The 8,777-nt window shown below is 39.7% G+C and overlaps 1 protein-coding gene across 6 annotated transcripts in view; it reads left to right on the forward strand.

Annotated features, from left to right (window-relative positions):
- MAPKAP1 (MAPK associated protein 1) overlaps positions 1–8,777 on the forward strand; it is a 246,146-nt gene that overhangs the window by 46,172 nt on the left and 191,197 nt on the right. The gene's annotated exons all lie outside the window — the stretch shown is intronic.

Raw genomic sequence — 8,777 nt, forward strand, 5'->3', positions numbered from 1 at the left:
CTAAGCTGAGCTGGGCTTCTTTCAGGCGACAGTAGCAGTTGATTTTTATATTTATTGCCATTATATTTGCTGTCTGGTAGTGGTGGGGGGTGCTGAGTATCGCTTGTTGGGGGTTGTGTACAATTTGTCTTATTTTAACACCATTGCAATTAATAAACATACAGCTCTTTGCTTATGTTTGCATTTTTCATATTCAATTTCTGGTTAGGTGCTGGTGTGGTCGGTTGTCATCTTTGAGCAAGATGTTTTCTCTTCAAAACACTTTCTCAGCCGGTTCAGCATGTTTCCATAGTTTTAAGTAAGCATATATGGCCATGGGCAAGTGAGGTTATTGATGTTGGTGGGAAAGGAGAGCAAGAACTAGAAATAAAATGCGTAAGTTACATAAAGATACTAATATGCTCAGGAGTTGCCTCCAAAAAACCTCTGCAAGTACCTTGAGTAAATTAGAGATTGTATTGATGTAAAGCTTCTCTTTAGCCTGCCCCTGCCACCGCTCCTGTTTCTTCCTGTGGAATGTAGCAAAGAGGAGGATGGATCCCTCTAGGGGACAGGAATGTCAGCCTCTGGAAAACAGAGAATTGGACTGTAGGGGATTTTTTTTTTTAAACAACCATTGATTCATTTAGATATGTGAGAAGTTATTGTTGGATTTAGGTTATAGGGCTGGAATTTATTTGCTTCCATTGCCTGATCCCATCTCATTGTTTGAGGGCATAATTGCCGGAATAATTACTATGTAATAATGCTTTGATGCCAACAAAATAGCATAGATCTCTTAAAATATTATGTCCTAGAACTCTCATTATACATTAGATTTTATTATAAATTACTTAGCTTTGGATTTGACAGAAAGTTGTGAAGTGTTCTTGGTATATATCTAACTTTTAAAGTGCCAGGAGAAATTTTTAAAAAATTGTGAAGAAGCCATTTCCTCAGTCACAAAGGAATTACTCTTGCTAGATGTGTTTACATTTAAGACTCTGGGTGCTTTTGTCATATCAGATCTATTTGTAATCAGCAAAGGATGTGTACATGGGGCAGTCACCATTACACTTTGGTTAAGAAAGATTTATATATCGATAAGTCTATCTTATGATGCTATGCTATTTTATTGTTATCCTACATATTACAATTGCTAAAATACAATTAAACCCTTGTTCTCATCTATTATTTAATATTGATGCATTTGGCAGATACGTAATGAAAGTGGCTAATATTTGAAGGATATTGTACTGTACATATTAAATTAGTCTTTCTTTATCTTTGTGAAATGCATCAATATGATATTCAATGACATCTCAATGATTAATAGAGAATTATACTTGAGTCAAGCCTTTTTGTAACCTAGAAATTAAAATGACTATTCAAATAACACCTCAAAATGATCAAATTAGCATTTTGTGATTGCATAATAATGGGATTGTAGTAGTTATAACAGCACCATGGCTGCCTCTAGAGTTAAGATCATGTCAACCCCTTGATAATAAAGCCTTTTCTGTGAGAGTCGACTTTAATAATTTCCAGATTGATTCTTCCCATAAATCATTTGACGTTCAGCACTAAATTTTTGTTACTGTTGTAACTTAAAATTATTTTATTTTTATTCAGCTCATATTTAACAAGTGAAATGAGTGTCCTGTTTTAATGATTCACCATCTTGTCATTGAACTCCATGCTTTTTGCCTCAAATATAAGGATTTTTCATGTACTTTGGTAGTCCCTTATTTTTTTTCCCCCACAAAGGTTTGTTAAAGCCACTAAAATATGTACAGTTTTTTCACGTACAAATATTCACAATGCTTTTCTTGGGAATAACGCTTGCCTTATTTACATAATTAACTGAGTTGCTTAGGTCTCTTGGGCAAATGGTACATAATTGGGGAGAGAAGGGGACAGGGAAGAGTTTGGGGTCTAATTAAATATGCTAAAAAACTACTTAATTATGTATTTCCTCAAGAGACTAACTGCTGTGAAATCCTCCTTAAGATTAAACTAGCATCAGATTTGAAAAAGATTTTGTTTTTGGTATGACTTTACAATTACATTGCGGTTAAGCTGGCATGTCTAGTGTCTTTAACGGTTTGTGCGAACTGGATTGTTGTTGGTTTTAGTGATTCTGAGGATAAGCATCTCTTAGCTTTTGTGCTAAATTGATGTGAATACTTTCAAATAATTTTTGGTTCTTGTAGCAGTTTAATAATTTCATTTCTAAAAATTGTGGTTGATTAATAATTTCTTGGAGACATACAGTTGAGAGGGAAAGGCTGTGCTTAGGCATGTGCTTTGTTGTAATTTTGACAATTTTTTGGATCAGGTTAATTATGTTTATATTATCTCTTTGGTAAATTGCTATCTGTGGCCTGTTTTAGATTCACTGATTATTGATCAATTTGATCATTATGATCAATTATTGATCAATTATTGATCAATTACGATCTGTTTACTGATCGTTTGTAAAAAGCCCAAGATAGATTGTAAGTGGTTTGAGGGAATGCTTAGTCAGACCAGGCAAAACCAGGCTCAGCCATCTGCCTGAATTTTTTAGGCTTGTTGAAAACAAGACTTCAGGTAGCCTAATTAACAACACAAAATCTCTGTTCTGCAGATTGAGACAGTCAGAAAACTTCTTGTCCCAGTGCTGATTTCACTGTATGTGGGATATGTTGGGTGTGGCAAGGAGTTGTTTTGAGGTGATGAAGGAGTGAGCTCTACTGATAACACAGTAAGCACTCAGCACTGATTTAAGTATCCCTAAATATGTGGATTTCTGCCCTTGTTTCTGTCTGTTTCAAATGAGGCCGTGTTTTTGCAGGTATCTAACCCTTTCCGTTCCATGCCATGTCGCTTACTTGAGAAACTTTTGCTAGTATGTCATCACTATTTTGAATAAACTGAGTTTGCAAATATTATCCTCATTAGACCATTAGAATTTAAGGTACTCATTTCCTGTCATTATAGTTACTATTAAGAAATGGTGCCGATTATTAGTTGTGACCTCTTGCTCAGATTTTCCATCTCTCCAAACCTCAGTTTCTTTACTGATAAAAGAAATGAGAGTTCCTTCCTCACAAGGCTGATGTGACCATCACATAAGATAATACTAGGATAGAGCACCGAGCACAAGAGAAGCAGTATAATTTACTTAGTAAGTAGACCTATTTTGTAGTAAGACCTAAGTTGAATCCTGACTCCACCACTTAGGATGCGACCTCAGGCTAGTTTCTTAACCTCATGAAGCTCCAGTCCTCCTCTGTGGGTTGAGATGATGATAATGTGTCTTCCTTATGAGGATCAATTGAGATAAGGTCTGTTTACCAAGACATGTAGCACATAACAGAAGGACTCAACAAATACCCCACTTTTGCTCCTTTCTCTGTGTAAAGGATGAGGGCCAGTGATGCTGTCTTTTCTGTGTACTTCATTAGATTATTGACAGGATTCAGAGGAAATGTGTTCTTAAAACCAGGAGTTTAGAAATAGCATCGTTAAACAAGATGTGCAGCAGACTGGGTGAAGGTGGGCTGTGTGAAGTCCAGGGAGTCCAGTGAAGTCTTGAGGTTTTGGCCTTTAACTTTAAATAGAAAGATTAAGACAAGTAATTACTTTCTTTTTTTGTGGAGGAGAGTAGCGACTTTTTTTTTAAAGCATGATAGGAGGTGGTTCTCGATTAGTAATTGCTTGGCAGTTTACTAAAATGTTAAATGTTTATTTGCCTTAGCTAAATTCTACTTTAACTATAAGGAGAACGTTTGCCTTAACAAGTGCTTGAAAAAGCAGAACCAGTTCTTGTTCATTTAGACAACTGTGACTTTGATTGTGTTAACTTATTAGAAAGTAACCATTTCTCTGTTAGAAACTGTTTTAACTGAAGCTGCAGAGAGCATGGGGGAAGGGATAATTCATGAGTGCTAATTGCTTGGCTGTTAATTTTCATAAGTGTTGATAGAAGCAGTTCCTTAAATTAAACTTTGTTTAAAATGTATCAGGGGAAATATTCCACAATGTCGAGCCTGAAGTGAAAATTAATATGAATGCTGTGGCAATTAACACATACTGGTTAATAGCTTTTAGCAGCATTTTGGGATGATAGTCCTTAAATACATTTTTGCATGCTGCTCTTGTTTCAGCATTGTTCCAGTCTATGTCTGGATAATTATGAACAAATGTTTTCTACAATCATTGGCATTAAATAGCTCTCTTCAAAGAAAGTCACTTAAAACTTTGCAGAAAAGCATGAAGTCGCTGAGAAATGTGGCAAACTCAGAAAAGGTCAGCGAATTGAAATTATGTTTAAAAAAATTGCCTTTAGAGGAACATCTGAACTTGGAATATTTGCTATTATAATGGAAATGGTCCCCTCTAATATGTGGAGTTACTTTATTAGTTCAGGGTCTCTTTCCAAAAAATTATAATCTGGACTTTATTGCCAGTTCTGTTTCTAGACAGCAGTTTTTGTTTATTGCTGCCTGAGCTGAGGTGTGGCCTTGAGCCTAAGAGCCTTCTGGCTTTGAGTTTCTTTCTTTCTTTTCCACCCCTCAAGTTGACCAGCCCCCACCCTTTCAGTGAAAGTGCTCCTGGGGTTCACTTGTTTGCACCCATTGAGAGACAAATTTAAGATGGCAGGGTGTTTTGAGTTAGGGGCTACTTAGCTCTTCCATTGATTGGCTTCATCTTACATACCTTTTTAATAAAGGAGACTAAGTCCCAACATCATTTTCGTGGTTATTCTTTTGGCCTGTTATCTCTGTGACTGCATTCTGTTAGTCTTCTTTTTCATAGACCAGTTTTTATTAGTCTGTTCTATTTCTAAAGGAAGATAGTAGCTGTTCACTACCTCTTTATACTACCTCTTTCTACTAATAGAAGGACCAAATTCATTAATTTAAAAACATCTCTTAGTAAGATTATTTTCCCCTTACCATTGTATTAATGCACTTCTCTTCCTTTTGCTTGACATTATACAGGAAATCCCAAGGAGAGATGTTGGGATATCTGTCTGGGTGGCATTCAAAACAAATTAAATAGGAATCTTACAATGAAAGACTGTGTTTTCAGCATTCCACTGTGAAGTTAAATTTTGGAGATTGAGTTCTTAAAACTAGTTGATTCCATTCTGACCTTTCTGTCTTGGCCCTGTTTCTTCCAGTCTGTAGTGGCTTCCTCTGGTTGTGGAACAATCTTCCAGAAATTCCTGTTAGAGGTAGGATTGACCATTGGCTTTAGCGGGTTTTCAAAGGAAAGTAGAATTTTGCAGGCCTGGATTAGAAATCCGACTTTGCCATTTACTTGCTGTGTGATATTAGGCAAGTCATCTTTGCCTCTTTGAGCCTGTTTTCATATGTATAAATGAAGTTAATGATGTCTTTAAATGTTGTCACAAGGATTTAATGAAAATGGGAAATGCATAAATAGCAAAGTGCCTGGTACACGGACAGTGCTGAGAGACTTACTAGTTTCCTTTATTTTCCCACATTGCCATTCATTTGCTCCGTGTTTAGTGAGGTCCTATTATGTACCAGACACTGTGAAGTAAAATCTGGATACATGGTGAGCAAAAACGCACCTGGTTTCTGACCTTGGAACTTACTCTCTTGGCAGGAAGATAGATGTTATGTAAATAATCACCCGACTGAATGCAAAATTGCCATCATCGTATACCCACAGCTAATAATTACTAAGTTCCAAGAAAGGTAGTTGGGGCCTTCAGAGCATTATCATAAGGGCATCTGACCTAGTCTAAGGGCTCAGGGATGGCATCCCTGTGAAGGTGACTTTCGATCTGAGAGTTGAAGGATGAGTAAGAGCTAACTTGGGGAAGGGGGAGGAGAAAGGACAAATAGAGGATCTGAGGCAAGGGGGTAGCTTCGCAGTTTTGAGGAACTGAAAGAAGGCTGTGTGACTGGGGACTCAGGGTGAGGCAGAGTATGGTACAAGGTAAAGCTGCAGGGGCCAGACCGTGTATGGCTGGTGGCCGTGTCCTCTTTAACCTAAGAATATTGGAAAGCCTTTGACAAATTTAAATGAGGAGATAAGGTAATCAGATTTGTGTTTTGAAAAGATCACTGGGCTGTGCTGAAGGGAGTACAACCTGAGAAGGGGTTTTGAGGCCAGAGAGACAATCAAGAAACTTTTTGCAGTGGTCCAGTTAGGAGAGACGGTAACTTGGGTTTACTTATTGGTGATGTAGAAGGAGTGTTTGAATTCCAGAGATGTTAGCAAGTAAAAGTGCTAAGACTTGATGATGGATTACATGTCAGGGAATAGGGGAGAAAAGGGTTTCAAGGGCGATACCTTGATCCAATGGAACTGAATGGAAGATGATTCCATCCCTGAATTAGGATGCACCGAAAGAGGGCTGAGGATGAAGCAGATGTTACCTTTGTGAGCTGGTTTGGGCCTGGTGACTGCAGATCACAGCTTATTACCACATCCTTGAAGTTACTACACGTTCTTTTTGTGGGGGAGGGGTGTGCAGCATACCCTGCTTGTTTGGTTTGTATTTGGGTCATCTGAGGCAGGGGTCTCTGAGATGAGAGTGGGCTGGGAGCCAGAAGCCTTCTCTTTGTTCCCACTTCACAGCCAGCTTTGGAACTCTGGCTGAAGAATTGCCCTGGAGATTGGTCACCTCTTCTCTGAGATGGGCTGTGTACTCTCAGATGCCCAACCCAGCTCACCAGGCTGTTAAGAGGAGAAAATAAATGAGAGAGTAATTTTATTTTTATTTTTTTTATTATTTTTTTCAACGTTTTTTATTTATTTTTTGGGACAGAGAGAGACAGAGCATGAACGGGGGAGGGGCAGAGAGAGAGGGAGACGCAGAATCGGAAACAGGCTCCAGGCTCTGAGCCATCAGCCCAGAGCCCGACGCGGGGCTCGAACCCACGGACCGCGAGATCGTGACCTGGCTGAAGTCGGACGCCTAACCGACTGCGCCACCCAGGCGCCCCGAGAGAGTAATTTTAGATGAGGCAGATGTCAGGTGTCATTTAAGAAAGTGTATTGATTGTAATTCTTGGAGGTTAGAGGGCTGAAAGTAAAACACAGACATATTTATGTTTTAACAAGATTACTGGTGTAGCACTATCTTCTTCCTAGCTAAAGAAATACCAGATTAGCAGACGAAATCTGGTTGGACTGTAATATCAAGCACTGAGGGTCCCACGGAAGAAAGCCTAGGAGATAATCCTTGTTGGTTGTGGTGAGGCTAGGCATGGTGGGGTTTTACGCTGAGCCTCCGCATCTAGGGCACCCTACTCTGTAATTTGCAGTAGAGCGATTTCCTTGTCCCTCAAAGTACGAGGCCCTGATGTCACTGTCTTGAAGAGAACTAGGTAAGAGAAATCAAATGACAGCTTAGGGTCACTCAGCTGGGCATAGAATCTAAGTGTTCTTATTCTCAGAGATTTTTATTTTCATTCTTGCTGGCATTCATATCACAAAATGGAAACTTGATTTCCGGGACTAGAAAACAACATGGTAGAAAGAACACAGGTGTGGAATCAGAAAATGTCAGTTTTTCAGTTCGTGAGTTCGAGCTTCACATAGGGTTCTGTGCTGGCAGCTCAGAGCCTGGAGCCTGCTTCAGATTCTGTGACTGCCTCTCTCTGCTCCTCCCCATCTCGTGCTCTGTCGCTCTCTGACTCTCAAAAATAAATAAACATTAAAAAAGAAATAAAAAAAGAAAAAGAAAATGTGAGCTTTAGCTTTGGTAGTGCCATGGGGTCTGGGACAAGTCACCTCCCAACTCTGAGCCTCAGTTTCTACCTACTTATTTATTTATTTAAATTTTTTTAATGTTTATTTATTTTGAGAGAGAGGGCAGAGAGAGGGAGAGAGGGTATTCCAAGCAGGTTCTGCGCTGTCAGCGCGGGGCCTGACGTGAGGCTCGGTGTCACAAACTGAGATCCCGACCTGAGCTGAAATCAAGAGTCAGACACTCAACTGAGCCACCCAGGTGCCCCAAGCTTCTGCTTATTTAGAATGAAGAACTTAACTTGGATGATCTTTTGGATTCCTCTTGGTTTTAAGGTTCCATTGTTTTGCGATTGGGGAGGTGATTGACATCAGTGACATGTAGGTTACAGATGGGAAAACATGAACTCTTGAAATTTTGATCTTCCACATGTATGTTGGTACTTTCCTCTTCTAATTGATCATAACAAAGCTGTGATGCCAGGAGTGTTATCTCCGTTTTACCAGTGAGGACCCTGAAGCTCAGAAAGAGAAAGTGATTTGCTCAAGAATGCCCCACTAGTATGTGGCAGAGCTGATGTTCAACTCCCTTTTCCTTGTTCTAGTACCACAGTTGTCTTTCCTACACTCTTTTATAGCGATGGTTATGGAGGGCACAAAAAACACTGCTAATAATTGAAAAAATTTTAAATTTAAAAACAAAAGAGGGGGGGCGCCTGGGTGGCGCAGTCGGTTAAGCATCCGACTTCAGCCAGGTCACGATCTCGCGGTCCGTGAGTTCGAGCCCCGCGTCAGGCTCTGGGCTGATGGCTCGGAGCCTGGAGCCTGTTTCCGATTCTGTGTCTCCCTCTCTCTCTCTGCCTCTCCCCCGTTCATGCTCTGTCTCTCTCTGTCCCAAAAATAAATAAACGTTGGAAAAAAAAAAAAAATTAAAAAAAAAAAATAAATAAATAAAAACAAAAGAGGGGCGCCTGGGTGGCGCAGTCGGTTAAGTGTCCGACTTCAGCCAGGTCACGATCTCGCTGTCCGGGAGTTCGAGCCCCGCGTCAGGCTCTGGGCTGATGGCTCGGAGCCTGGAGCCT

This window comes from Prionailurus viverrinus, chromosome D4, assembly GCF_022837055.1.
Source record: "Prionailurus viverrinus isolate Anna chromosome D4, UM_Priviv_1.0, whole genome shotgun sequence".
NCBI classification, from domain to species: domain Eukaryota; kingdom Metazoa; phylum Chordata; class Mammalia; order Carnivora; family Felidae; genus Prionailurus; species Prionailurus viverrinus.